The 13,094-nt window shown below is 41.8% G+C and overlaps 1 protein-coding gene across 7 annotated transcripts in view; it reads right to left on the bottom strand.

The window, feature by feature from the left end:
• MARK2 (microtubule affinity regulating kinase 2) overlaps positions 1-13,094 on the bottom strand; it is a 60,165-nt gene that overhangs the window by 37,261 nt on the left and 9,810 nt on the right. The gene's annotated exons all lie outside the window — the stretch shown is intronic.

Here is a 13,094-nt window from a genome sequence, read left to right as displayed (position 1 = left end):
TGAGATAAAAATGTGCCGATATGGAAATGGGGAGGGGGAGAATCACTCATGAGGAAGCTGTGCTTGTCAAAGTAATTTACGTGGACCTTGGTTTTTCCACTGTAACAAAAAGATGGGTTCTAAAGTAATTTAGAAATAGCATATAATCGTAATCGTGGAAAAATGAATCAGGCTTGAACACAAATACAATCATACAGTCAAACTCCCTCTCTTTCTCTTCTAGGGCAGCAGCTCACTCCTTTATCCTCACCCCATGCTGGTATCTTAAAATGGGTTTGAAAATTTAGGACTTTGCTAATAAAAATGAAAACCTCTAACAGGATAAAAGAAAAGGTACTATTGCCAGGGTGAGACAAGCAAGTAAATCAAACCATCAACTCATAAACTCAAGTTAACTGAAATTCCACAGAGGCACACACAGCAATCACTCTCACTGATAAGCAACTACAGATATCTAGGAGGACCACATGCACAGCTATGGGGACTAGCTTCAGCAAAGAGACATGAACCAAAAGAAAGACCAAACAAATGCAAACAGGAACTGATGGCATATTACACAAGCAATGGGATAAAGAAATACAGCAAGATAGCCAGAGTTCAGCTCCCAGGACTGAACTAAGTCCCAAATGCACACAGAGGCCTGGCACTACCAGCTTCGATGCTCAGTGCCCTTGGCAGTCAAGGCTAAAAGCAAGTAGCTCTGGGCCTCTGCATATGTAAGTGGCACGTAGAAGGTTGTAAAGAGAGACGTTAGTTTCATAAGGATAAAACATATATAGTTAAGAACCACACACAAGCCCAGCTGGGCATCATCCCATGCACCAAAACATCACCAGTTCGATTTCCGGTCAGGGCATATGCCCAGGTTTTTGGGCTTGATCCACAGGAAGAAGTGTGCAGGAGGCAGCCGATCGATGTTTCTATCTCTCCCTCTCCCTTCCTCTGTCTCTCTAAAAAAATCAATAAAAACATATTTTTTAAAAGATCCACACAAAAGCTTTCTCCTTTTTTTTAATTTAATTTTTTATCCTTACCCGAGGACATTTTTTCGATTTTTTTTTTTTTTTTTTTATCCTCATCTGAGGACATTTTTCCATTTTTTTGTTCAGATAGAGCGGGAGGGAGAGAGAGGAAGAGAGAGAGAGAGAGAGAGAGAGAGAGAGAAACATCGACGTGAAGGGACACATCGAGTGGCTGCCACCCGCACGACCAACCAGGGCCGGGGACAAACTGCAACCGAGGTACGTGCCCTTAGCGGGAACTGAACCCGGGTCTCTCTGTACCGCAGGCCGACGCTCCAACCGCTGAGCCAAACCGGCCAGGGCCCGAGGACATTTTTTCATTTGTTTGTTCAAATAGAGTGGGAGGGATACAGAGAAAAACATCGACGTGAAAGGGACGCATTGAGTGGCTGCCACCCGCACGACCCAACCAGGGCCGGAGACAAACTGCAACCGAGGTACATGCCCTTAGCGGGAACCGAACCCCAGTCTCTCTGGACCGCAGGTTGACACTCTAACCACTGAGCCAAACCAGCAAGGGCTCTCCTTTTTTTTGTGTGTGTGTGGGGGGGACAAGGAGTGCTTATAAAAAGAGGTCTAGAATCCCAGCATTTCATGGGTGCTACAGTGCAGGACAGTCAAATTCAGGAATTAAAAACTGTCCTATGCTTTGGGGTACTTACTGGTTACCAATTTTAGGTCTCAGGGCTCTGGTTTTCCTCACGAGGTTCTTGAAATTCCAGAAGACGAGAAGAGATAAAGAGGAGAATAAGAGCCAGGATTAAATAAATTTTCTGATTCCCAGAAAACTTGTATGGCACAGTCAAGACCAGGGAGGTTAGCCAGAGAGCAGCATCCACTGTATCTCCACTACCTGTGCCACTTTGACAATAGGCCACTGAAGGCAGAAAGAAACAGTCGGGTAGAGGAGTCCCTGCCCGACTCTAAAGCCAACTTGGGAGACACATTTTACTCAACACTGACTGGAAGCTAATCCCGAAGGATCAATCTATGTTCCATGCCAGACCACTTGGGTTTGTTACCTTAAACAAGTTGCTCAACATTTCTGGGCCTTGTTTCCTCATCTGTAAAGTGGGGGAAATAGTAAATCCTATTATCTCACAAAGATTAAATAAGTTAATGAATATAAACGCCTAAACAAGTACCTGGGAAAAAGTAAGTGTTCAATAAATGTTGGCTATTATATTTATAGCTAAAGACACAAGCCTCAAGGTACATATGCCCCGTGAGAGCGAATGGGTTGGGGCACTGTCTACCCTTCAAGTCCTCAGTCCATTCCATTGAAGAGTTTCCCAAGCACTTAGGGAATGTAGGGCCAACTAGGAGGCACCATTAGCAAGTCACTGCCTTAGCTAATAGTGTGAACAAATTCCCTTTGAAAGCAAAAGTCTATCTTCCATACAGACCAGCGGCCAAAGAGAGAAAAAAGCACATCAAGTTCAATTCTGGAATTGAAATGAAAGCCACATGTGAATCCGAAAAGAAATATGCTTTGTGTAAAAAGCACAGGATTATGGGACTTGCTGAGTGATGGGAAATAGAGCTATAATCCTGCAAGTCTATATGTAGACTCAAATTGATATGTTGTTTTTTTTTAATGACTCCAATGAGAAGTGATTCTGAGCAAATGAGATCTGTTTAAAAAGATCTGTTTTAAGCTGGTCCAAATGAATACTAGCAGAGACCCAAAAGTCTACTGTTAACATTACTAAGGGAAGCTTTTATAAGCTGGAGGTGCTATGGATATCAGAGGATGAGTATAAGCAAAAGGACAAGGTTGAGAATGATAAGGTAGTTTAGAACTATATATCCAATGCAACTTTACCTGTCTCTTACTCATCACACAAAGATAAAGCTCACATGCTGTTATACACACATCAGATCTGTTTATCTCTTACAGGAGGAAATATTGTGTACCTAAAGAAGCATGGGATTTGGCAGGCATTAAGAAACAGGGCTGCCCTGGCCAGTGTTGCTCAGTGGTTAGAGTGTTGGCCTGCGCAGTGATGGGTCTCGGGTTTGATTCCAGGTCAAGTGCAATACCTGGGATGCAGGTTCAATCCCCAGCCCAGGTCAGGCATGTGCAGGAAGCAACCAGTCGATGTCGCTCTCTTTCTCTGCCACTCCCTTCTTCCCTTCCACTCTCTCTAAAAATCAATGGAAAAAATATCCTGGGGTGAGGATCAACCAAAAAAAGAAAGAAAGAAACAGGGCTAACAAAGAGTTAAGTACAGAATAAATAGGAACAAAGCATGTATCGGCTGTACAACCACCCAGGGAACAGACTGTTGGGTGTTTTGGCCTTGGTGAGTGACTGAAGCCTATCAGCCTTCAGCTATTGTAGGCACCAAGGTTCTTCAAGGTTAGAGGCTAAGCAAACTGCAGTTTTCAAATTTGGAACGGACCAATAGCCAATTTATAAGCTTTAAAAAAATCTGTCATAATAAAATTCAAGTAAGCCAAATGATCTTTTTAATGGAATAAAAAAAACTTTAAAGGCCAATGCTCTGTATTTGAAGGGGAAACAAGCCAACTTTGGTCAAAGTCCCTTGGGTCACTGAGAACCAGCTTCCTCAGCTAGAACAACTGCAAACCAAAGCAGCAAGTGCCTTCCTTTAGCCCAGCCAGGACTCTGGGAATTGCAAAACAAAGGCTCATTATGTAGTCAGAGCAAGTAACCAACCAATCAAGGCCAGGGATTATCAACCCCACACTGTCTACAGAAGCAGTTCTTACACTTCTGTCTGGAAACCCTTTACACTCTTAATTATAAGGACCTCAAATAGCTTGTTTATATGGGTTATAACTACTGTATTATAATTAAAACTGAGAAAATGTTAAACTATTAATTCACTTAAAATATTACTATACCCATTACAATTACACATCTTTTTTTTTTTTTTTTTTTATCCTCACCCGAGGACATTTTCGCATTTTTTGTTCAGACAGAGCGGGAGGGAGAGAGAGGAAGAGAGAGAGAGAGAAACATCGATGTGAAGGAACACATCGAGTGGTTGCCACCCGCACGACCAACCGGGGCTGGGGACAAACTGCAACCGAGGTACATGCCCTTAGCGGGAACCGAACCCGGGTCTCTCTGTACCGCAGGCCGACGCTCTAACCGCTGAGCCAAACCGGCCAGGGCACAATTACACATCTTAATGATTATTTTGCAACATATCAACTTAACACATATCATAATAAAATCTAAGTTAACTTTTTTTTTAATCCTCACCTGAAGACATGCAGGGAGAGAGAGGGGGAGAGAGAGAGACATCAATGTGAGGGAGAAACACACCCTGACCATGGATCAAACCCGAAACCCAGGTATGTGCCCTGATTAGGAATCAAACCGACAACCTTTTGGTGCACAGGACACTCAACCAACTGAGCCACTCCAGCTGGGAAAATCCAAGTTAACTTTTGAAAACATTTTGTTAAGTGAATTGAGCCAGACACAAAACAACAAATATTATGATTCCATTTACATGAGGTATCTAGAATACGAAAATTCATACTTAAAGTACAATAGAGGCTCCCAGAGGCTGGGACAGGGGAGATGGGGAGTTATTGTTTAACTGATACAGTTTCTGTTTGAAATGATAACAAAGTTCTAGAAATAGTGGTGATGGTCACATAACATTGTGAAGGTACATAATGATACCGGACTATACATTTAAAAAATTGTTAAAATGTAAATTATAAGTTGTGTGTATTTTACCAAAATGAAGGGGGGGGGGAGAGAAATTAAAACAAAAGGCCATGAGAAAATTTCAGATTACCACAACTGAGGAATGTTCTATAAAAAACTGACCAGGCCCAGCTGATGTGGCTCACTGGTTGAGCATTGACCCATGCACCAAGAGGTCGCAGGTTCAATTCCCAGTCAGGGCACATGCCCAGGTTGTGAGCCTGATCCCCAGTGGGGGGGATGTAGGAGGCCAATCGATGTCCTCTCTCATCGATGTTTCTCTCTCTCTCTCCCTCTCCCTTCCTCTCTCTCTAAAATCAATAAAGAAAAACATTTTTTAAAAACTGACCACTATTCTTCAAAACTGTCAGCGTCGCCCTGGCCAGTCTGGCTTATCAGTAGAGCATCAGCCTGAGGGACCAATGAGTCACGGGTTCGATTCCGGTCAAGGGCATGTACCTCAGTGGTGGTTCGTCCCTGGCCCTGCTCGGGATCATTTGGGAGACAAGCAGTTGATGTGTCCCTCTCATGTCAATGTTTCTCTCTCTCTCTCTCCCTTCCTCTCCCTCTCTCTCCTTCCCACTCTATCTGAAGATAAATAGAAAAATATCCTCAGGAGAGGATTAAAAAACAAACAAACAAACAGTCAGCGTCATGAAAGACATGGAAAGATTAAGAAATGGTCACAGCCTTGGCTGGTTTGGCTCAGTAGTTAGAGCATCAGCCTGAGGAATGAAGGGTTGTGGGTTTGATTACCAGTTAAAGGTACGTACCTGGGCTGTGAGTTCAATTCCCGGCCCTGGCTGGGGTCGTGTAGGAGACAGCCAATCAATGTGTACCTCTCATGTCAATGTTTCTCCCCCCACCCTTCCTCCCTTCCCCTCTATCTAAAATCAATGGAAAAGTATCCTCGAGTGAGGATTAACAACAACAACAAAAAAATGGTCACAGACTTGAGTAAACTATGAAGATATGACAAATAAATGCAATGTGGGATCTTGGACTGGACCCTGGAACAGAAAAAGCACACCAGTGGAAAAACTGATGAAATCTAAATGAGTTCTGTACTTTGTGAATAATATTATACCATGATTAAGTCTTAGTATGTTAATATAGGGGGAAACTAAGTGAAGAATGTAAAGGAATTCTTTGGACTATTTTTTTTAACTCTTCTTTAGTTTAAAATGATCTCAAAATTAAAATAATAAAACTTAACTGTTAAAAAAGAAACACGGCCAATGCTACGTATTCAAAGGAAGAAAATGAGCCAAGTTTGGTCAAAGTCCCTCTGATCACTGGGAACCAGCATCCCCAGGTACGATGACAGCAAACCAAGGCAACAAGTGGCTTCCTGAGGCCCAGTCAGGACTAAATGGGGGCTGGGAATTGCAAAATGATTTTTTATGAAATAACCAAGAAATTAATCAACCAAAGCCAAGGAGAATTAACTCAAGTTTTGTCTACAACCATGATTCTTATAGTTTTTGGTTTCAGAAACACCTCTGTACCATTAAAAATGGTTGAGTCCCACCCTAGCCAGTTTGGCTCAGCAGTTAGAGTGTCGGCCTACAGTCCAGAGAGACTGGGGTTTGGCTTCCACTAAGGGCACACACCTTGGTTGCAGTTTGTCCCTCGCTCTGGTTGGGTCGTGCGGGTGGCAACCACTTGATGTGTCCCTTTCATGTCAATGTTTCTCTCTCACTCCCTCCCACTCTATCTGAACAAAAAATGGAAAGATGTCCTCGGGTAAGGATTAAAAATAAATATAAATAAATAAATAAGTTCACTAAAAATATTTTTTTAAAAAATGGTTGAGTCTCCAAGAAGTTTTTGCTTATATGCATTATATCTATTATTTACTACATTAGAAATTAACATGAGAAAAGATTTAGATATGTATCCATGAATTTAAAAGAACATTAATATGCCCTGGCCGGTTTGGCTCAGCGGTTAGAGCATCAGCCTGTGGTCCAGAGAGACCCAAGTTTGGTTCCCGCTAATGGCATGTACCTCGGTTGCAGTTCATCCCTGGCCCTGGATGCATTGTGTGGGTGCCAACTACTTGATGTGTCCCTTTCACATCAAAGTTTCTCTCTCTCTCTCCCTCCTACAATATCTAAACAAAAAACAAAAAAACAAAAAAAAAGGAAAATGAAAAATGTCCTCGAGGATAAAAAAAAATTAATAAACTCATTACATGTAAACCAAAGTTACTTTTTTTTTTTTTTTTCATCCTCACCTGAGGACATTTTCCCACTTTTTGTTCAGATGGAGTGGGAAAGAGGAAGAGAGAGAGAGAAACATCGACGTGAAAGAGACACATCGAGTGGTTGCCACCCACACGACCAACCCAGGGCCGGGGACAAACTGCAACCAAGGTACGTGCCCTTAGCAGGAACCGAATCCGGGTCTCTCTGGACTGCAGGTCGACACTCTAACTGCTGAGTCAAACCGGCCAGGGCCAAAATTACTTATTTTTAATGAAAAAAACAAACTGTATTTTCCAAAGCACAACTTCACACATGCCAAAAGAAGTCAACCTAAGGAACTGATCTTATAATGCAATAAAAAACAAATTGCCAGACCAAATAATAAAAAATAAAAAACAAGTATTAACAAACTAAAGCGACAAAGAGAATAAAATGGACAAATTGAATAAAAACAGAGAAAAATTAAAAATAAAAGAATAAATAGAAAGAGAAAATAAGAAAAGAACATCAGGAATAAAGAAAAGTGAGGAGTCCTGGCCAGGTAGCTCAGCTGGTGAGGGCACTGTCCAATATGCCAATGCTGCAGGTTCTATCGCCGTCAGGGCACGTACAAGTGAATGCATAAGTGAAACAACAAATCAATGTCTCTCTCTCTCTCTTTTCCTCCTTCACGCAGTACCTCTCTGTCTGAAAAAAATCAATTAGTTAAAAAAAAAAAAAAGCCCTAGCCAGTGTGGTACAGTTGGTTGGGCGTGTCCCGTGCACCAAAAAGTTGCTGGTTTGATTCCTGGTCAGGGTGCATACTTGGGTTGGAAACTTGATCCTTGGTGGGGGTCCTGCAGGAGGCAGCTGATCCATGTTGCTATCCATGTTGTGCTCTCACATCAATGTTTCTTTCTCTCCCACACTCTCCCTTCCTCTCTCTCTCAAAATCAACACAAATATTTAAAAGAAAAAAGGAGGAGGAGCCCTGGCCGGTTTGGCTCAGCGGTTAGAGTGTCGGCCCATGGACCAATGAGCTGCGGGTTCGATTCTAGTCAAGGGCATGTACCTCAGTTGCGGTTCATCCCCAGCCCTTGTCCGGGTCATGTGGGAGGCAACCAGTCAGTGTGTCTCTCTGACATCGATGGTTCTCTCTCTCTCCCTCTCTCCCTCTCTCTCCTCCCTCCCACTCTGTCTGAAGATAAATAGAAAAATATCCTCGGGTGAGGATTAAAGGGGGGGGGGGGCAAAGAAACAAATAAGTCATAGATAATGCAACAAAAACAAACACCTCACAAGCCCAATGTTACATGTATTAAAAGAAGAAAATTAATTTGGGTCAAAGTCTCTCAGGCTGAAGTAGAAATTATACAGGGGCTTGGAATTGCAAACTAGGGCTCTTTATGAAGTCATCACAAGTAACCAATCCAAGAGGGACCGTCAAGTCAAGTTTCGTCTACAACAGTTTTCTACTTTTTGGTCTTAAGAACTCTTTACACTCTTGAAAAGAATTAGTGAGCCTGGCCAGTGTGGTTCAGTGGTTGAGCATCAACCCATGCACCAAGAGGTTGCTGGTTCGATTCCCAGTCAGGGCACATGCCCAGGTTGTGGGCCCCATCCCCAGGGAGGGGCATGCAGGAGGTGGCCAACTGATGTTCTCTCTTCAATGTTTCTATCTCTCTCTCCCTCTCCCTTCCTCTCTCTAAAACCAATAAGGAAAAAAATTTTTTTAAAACCACAATAAACCTATTACATATTTACACTAATAACCTATTCTTAATGAAGAAACTATATTATCCAAAACAAAATGAAATTCATGACAAGAATTGCATTGTTTTACATTCTTATATTATCTCTTTAAAGTATGGATAAATGGAAGAGAGCTGACTTCTCACATGAGCTTCTACATTCAATGTGTTCTGGTATGTTGCCTTGGTTCAAAGATATGAAGAAAATCTCACTTTACACAGACCTACAGTTGGAAAATGGAGTCTACTAGCCATTCAGATACTGTGGATTTTCTTCTTTGATACTAGACCAAAACTCAAAAAGTGGTGGTTTGTTTTTTTAACCCTCACCCTACGATATGTTTATTGATTTTAGCAAGAGAGGAAGGGAAATAGAGAGAGAAAAACATCCACTGGTTGCCTCCCATACACACCCTACTGGGAATCAAACCCAAAACCTAGGTATGAGCCCAGACCAGGAATCGAACCCACAACCTTTTTGGTATATGGGATGATGCTCCAACCAACTGAGCCACTCAGCTGGGGCAACAAGTAGGGATTTTTGTTTTTGTTTTTGTTATTTATTGTTTTCCATTTATCTTCAGATAGAATGGGAGGGAGGCAGGGAGGGAGAGAGGGAGAGAGAAAAACACTGATTTAAGAGAGACACATTGACTGGTTGCTTCCCACATGACCCTGACCAGGGCCCGGATGAACTGCAACTGAGGCACTGCCTTTGACCGGAATTGAACCTGAGACTCTGGTCCGCAGGCTGACGCTCTAACTGCTGAGCCAAACCAGCCAGGGCAGTTTTGTGGGTTTTTTGTTTTGTTTTGTTTTTGGTATTTTTTAATCCTCACCCAAGGACATTTTTCCATTTTTGTTCAGATAGAGTGAGAGGGAGTGAGAGAGAGAGAGAAACATCGAAGTGAAAAGGGACACATTGAGTGGCTGCCTCCCGCACAACCCCAACCGGGGCTGGGGACAAACTGCAACGGAGGTACATGCCCTTAGCCGGAACTGAATCCAAGTCTCTCTGGACCGCGGGCCAATGCTCTAACCACTGAGCAAAACCAACCAGGGCATTTTTTTTTTGTTTTTTTTCCCCCAAGTTGATAGAGAGGAAGGAAGAGAGGGAAAAAAAAACCATCATTGTGAGAGAAACATCAATTGGCTGCCTCCTGCATGCCCCCTACTAGGGGTCAAGCCTGTAACCACAGCATGTGCCCTGACCAGGAATCAAACCTGCAATCTTTTGGTGCACAGGATAACACTCAACCAACCGAACCATACCAGCCAGGGCAACAAGTGGTAGTTTTAAAGGCTAGTTGCAATGTGCAATCTGAAATTTTACCAGTGTACATTTTGTGTACTTTTACACTAAAATCCATTAGTCATCTTGCACTCTGAATGGCTCTTTTACCCACTGGCAATCTGGAAAATGTTCCTTCACTGACTCATGCAGAATTTCCAAATATTGGCATTTCACACTTCAAAAAAATCATATTCCATTAATTTTACCACTGATCTCATTTTAAAAAGTCTTTGAGAAATACAAATTTTTCAAAATTTGATTTTTGCTCGAAAACTTGAATTTTATCACTGGCAATGGTGACAGACTCACTTCGTTAAATCTCAAGAAAATGTCCACGAACTACTCAAGTATGAATAACTATAGCTTATCCATCAGTTGTTTTTTCAAGTAAAAATGATGATCAGGCAGCTGGTTCAGTTCCAACACACAAGTGCATTTGCTCAAGCCAGTCATTGTACTAAGGTGCACAGCAGCAGTGCTCCATCGATACTTTGCATTTCTTGCCCAGAACATTAAAGAAACCTTTGCTAGAGGGTTGAGATTTCACAAAAGTGAATAATATTTAGTGCTTTATCCAGGGCATTAAGTGAAAATGTTTGTTTTTTTAAACCACAAGTGTGAAGCAAGAATGAAGTCCATGACTCGGACCACCAGTAGAGCTTTGTGTCGCTGCTGCCTGGACATGTTATGTGCCAGCAGTCTTCCTTGCCGCTGCTGTTGCACCAACAGAGCAAATGGAAACAAAGTTATTAGGGATAAACCATCAGAGTCAAAAAAAAAAAACACAAAAAACCAAAACTCAACCCTTGGCGTTGTTTTTATCACTTGTGGCTGCTGCTGAGCATTCACAACTCACACATAAATGTTTTTGAAGTGGAGTTGGTGCTAATACAAGTTGAGCCATGTCTATAAATTTGCTCATTTGTAAGGTGAAAGTTAAATTCTGTAAACAAAATATTAACTCAGTCTTCATGTTTGCAGCTAAATCTTTAATTTTACGAGTCACAGTTACATCTGAAATGGCACTGCCCTGAATTTTACTAACTTTTCATCCAGTGGGCACTCAGGAATGTCAGTTGTTCAAGACTTCACTGGTCTCTCAGCTACTGAGTGCGTTTCCCAGCCAAAACAATGTGATTAACTTACCCTGTAAGAGGCTTCAGTGACTTTTTCATTTCTAGGTTGAAACACTGGGATAAATTTTGGTTTTGAAAGAGTTCATGGTGTGTACAGTTAAAATATTCAATTCCTTTTTCTTTAAACTCTGAATGATGGGTCTTGAAATAATGCTGCAACTTAACTGGCACTTTAATACTACACAAAAAAGTTCTGTTGCACAAGACACAATAGGTACATTATTAATATCTATAAAGGTGAGAAGAAAACTTTCATTGTGATATCATTTATTTTATTTGCATTTCTTATTTACAGTTTCGCCCAGTGTCTTTGGAGTTGATGCCTCCCTTCCACTTACTGATATGTCCATTTCAGTAGAGGTAGTAGCTATGTGTTGAGAAAGCGAATCTTCTAATCTCCCTTTTTTAAGCCAACAATCCAAATCCAAATTTTCTTCTTTTTCAGAATAAAATAGAATTATGTGCTAAAATGAGTTCTAAATAAAATTTTAAAAATTAGAAAATTTCCCAAAAGTTTTTACAAGGTTTTTGTTTTGTTTTGTTTTTTTAATAGACAGAGCAAGAGGGACAGAGGGAGGAAGAGAGAGAGAAACATCTATGTGGGAGAGCCACATCAACTGGTTGCCACCCACATAACCCCTCCAGGGCTGGGGACAAACCACAACTGAGGTACGTGCCCTTAGCGGGAACCGAACCCAGGTCCCTCTGGTCCATGGGCCGACACTCTAACCGCTGAGCCAAACCTGCCAGGGCAACAAGTTTTTTTTAAATCCTCACCCAAGGATATTTTTCCATCCATTTTCAGATAGAGTGAGAGGGAAGGGGGGGAGGGAGAAGAGGAGGGGGGGAGAGGGAGAGAGAAACATTGATGTGAGAGAGACACGGCGACTGGTTGCCTCCTACATGCCGACAACCAAGGTATATGCCCTTGACCAGAATCAAACTCTTTGGTCCACAGGCCAACACTCAAACTGCTGAGCCAAACTGGTCATGGCATTACAAGTAAGTTTTATGAGTTGTACTTACTTCCTGTGGTGTTTCCTCGACAGTGCCAAGAAAAGGCTGGGATTTCAAAATAATGATTTATTGAACAATAATGAGGTTTACAGAGATTACACAGATACAAGTAAAGAAAGCTAGTAAGGGCACAGTGGAAGTACTGAGAACAAACTGGGTTCATCAATGAAAACTTCCATATTTATACCTTAAAGCATTACCTTAAAAATTCTAGAAAACACAAGAATACAGAAACATACATTTCATTAGCCAAGAGGGATGATGTCAACACACATCATTCAGCCTCTGGAAAACTCTGTATAATGGTGAGAGTAAGAGTGAAAAAAATGGCAAAGACGCATTGTTATGGTGAAAATAATTTTGACTTCATGTACCATCTTAGGGTTCCCCAGACCACACCTTGAGAACCAAGTTCAATATTATGCTATCAAAATTAACACGTGCTTCTTCAGATTTCTCCCAAGACAAGGTCTAGAGTTATGGCATTCCTCATAGGCCAGAGGAAACAGCTTAGACCCTGTCACCAGGGAAACTGGGATGCCGTCCCTAATAAGTTGTCAGGTTGCCAAGCCTGGCTTTACTGAGGAAGGTGGCTCCAGAGACATAAAAAAGAAAATGTTTTCTAAAGCAGTAAATCCTTAACTTTACAGAAATCAGAGAAACAGGAGAAAGAAAGGACTGGGTGGTTCTGGGATTCTATACATCAAGGAGATCTCAGACTATCAAAATTCCTCTCCTGAGCCATGCCACAAAAGAGGCATAGAAACAGGTAAGGCAGAGTGGGACATAGAGATGAAAACCCGAGATGAACAGTGATAATGAAGGAATGGACTTCAAAGAAACCAGACAGAAAAAAAAAAAAAAAAAAAGGAAGTGAGACAAGTCAGCAGAGGGGTCAAAAGGAAGAGGAAAATACAGTGAAAGAAATATTCCCTGATGAGCTCTGAGGCGACACTGTTACCTTTCCCCCTGGCCTCAGCTGCAATGTGAAAAA

Source organism: Molossus molossus, unplaced genomic scaffold (assembly GCF_014108415.1).
Source record: "Molossus molossus isolate mMolMol1 unplaced genomic scaffold, mMolMol1.p scaffold_m16_p_13, whole genome shotgun sequence".
NCBI lineage: Eukaryota > Metazoa > Chordata > Mammalia > Chiroptera > Molossidae > Molossus > Molossus molossus.
Note: the sequence above shows the minus strand (reverse complement) of the source record. Positions and strands in the feature narration are given on the sequence as shown.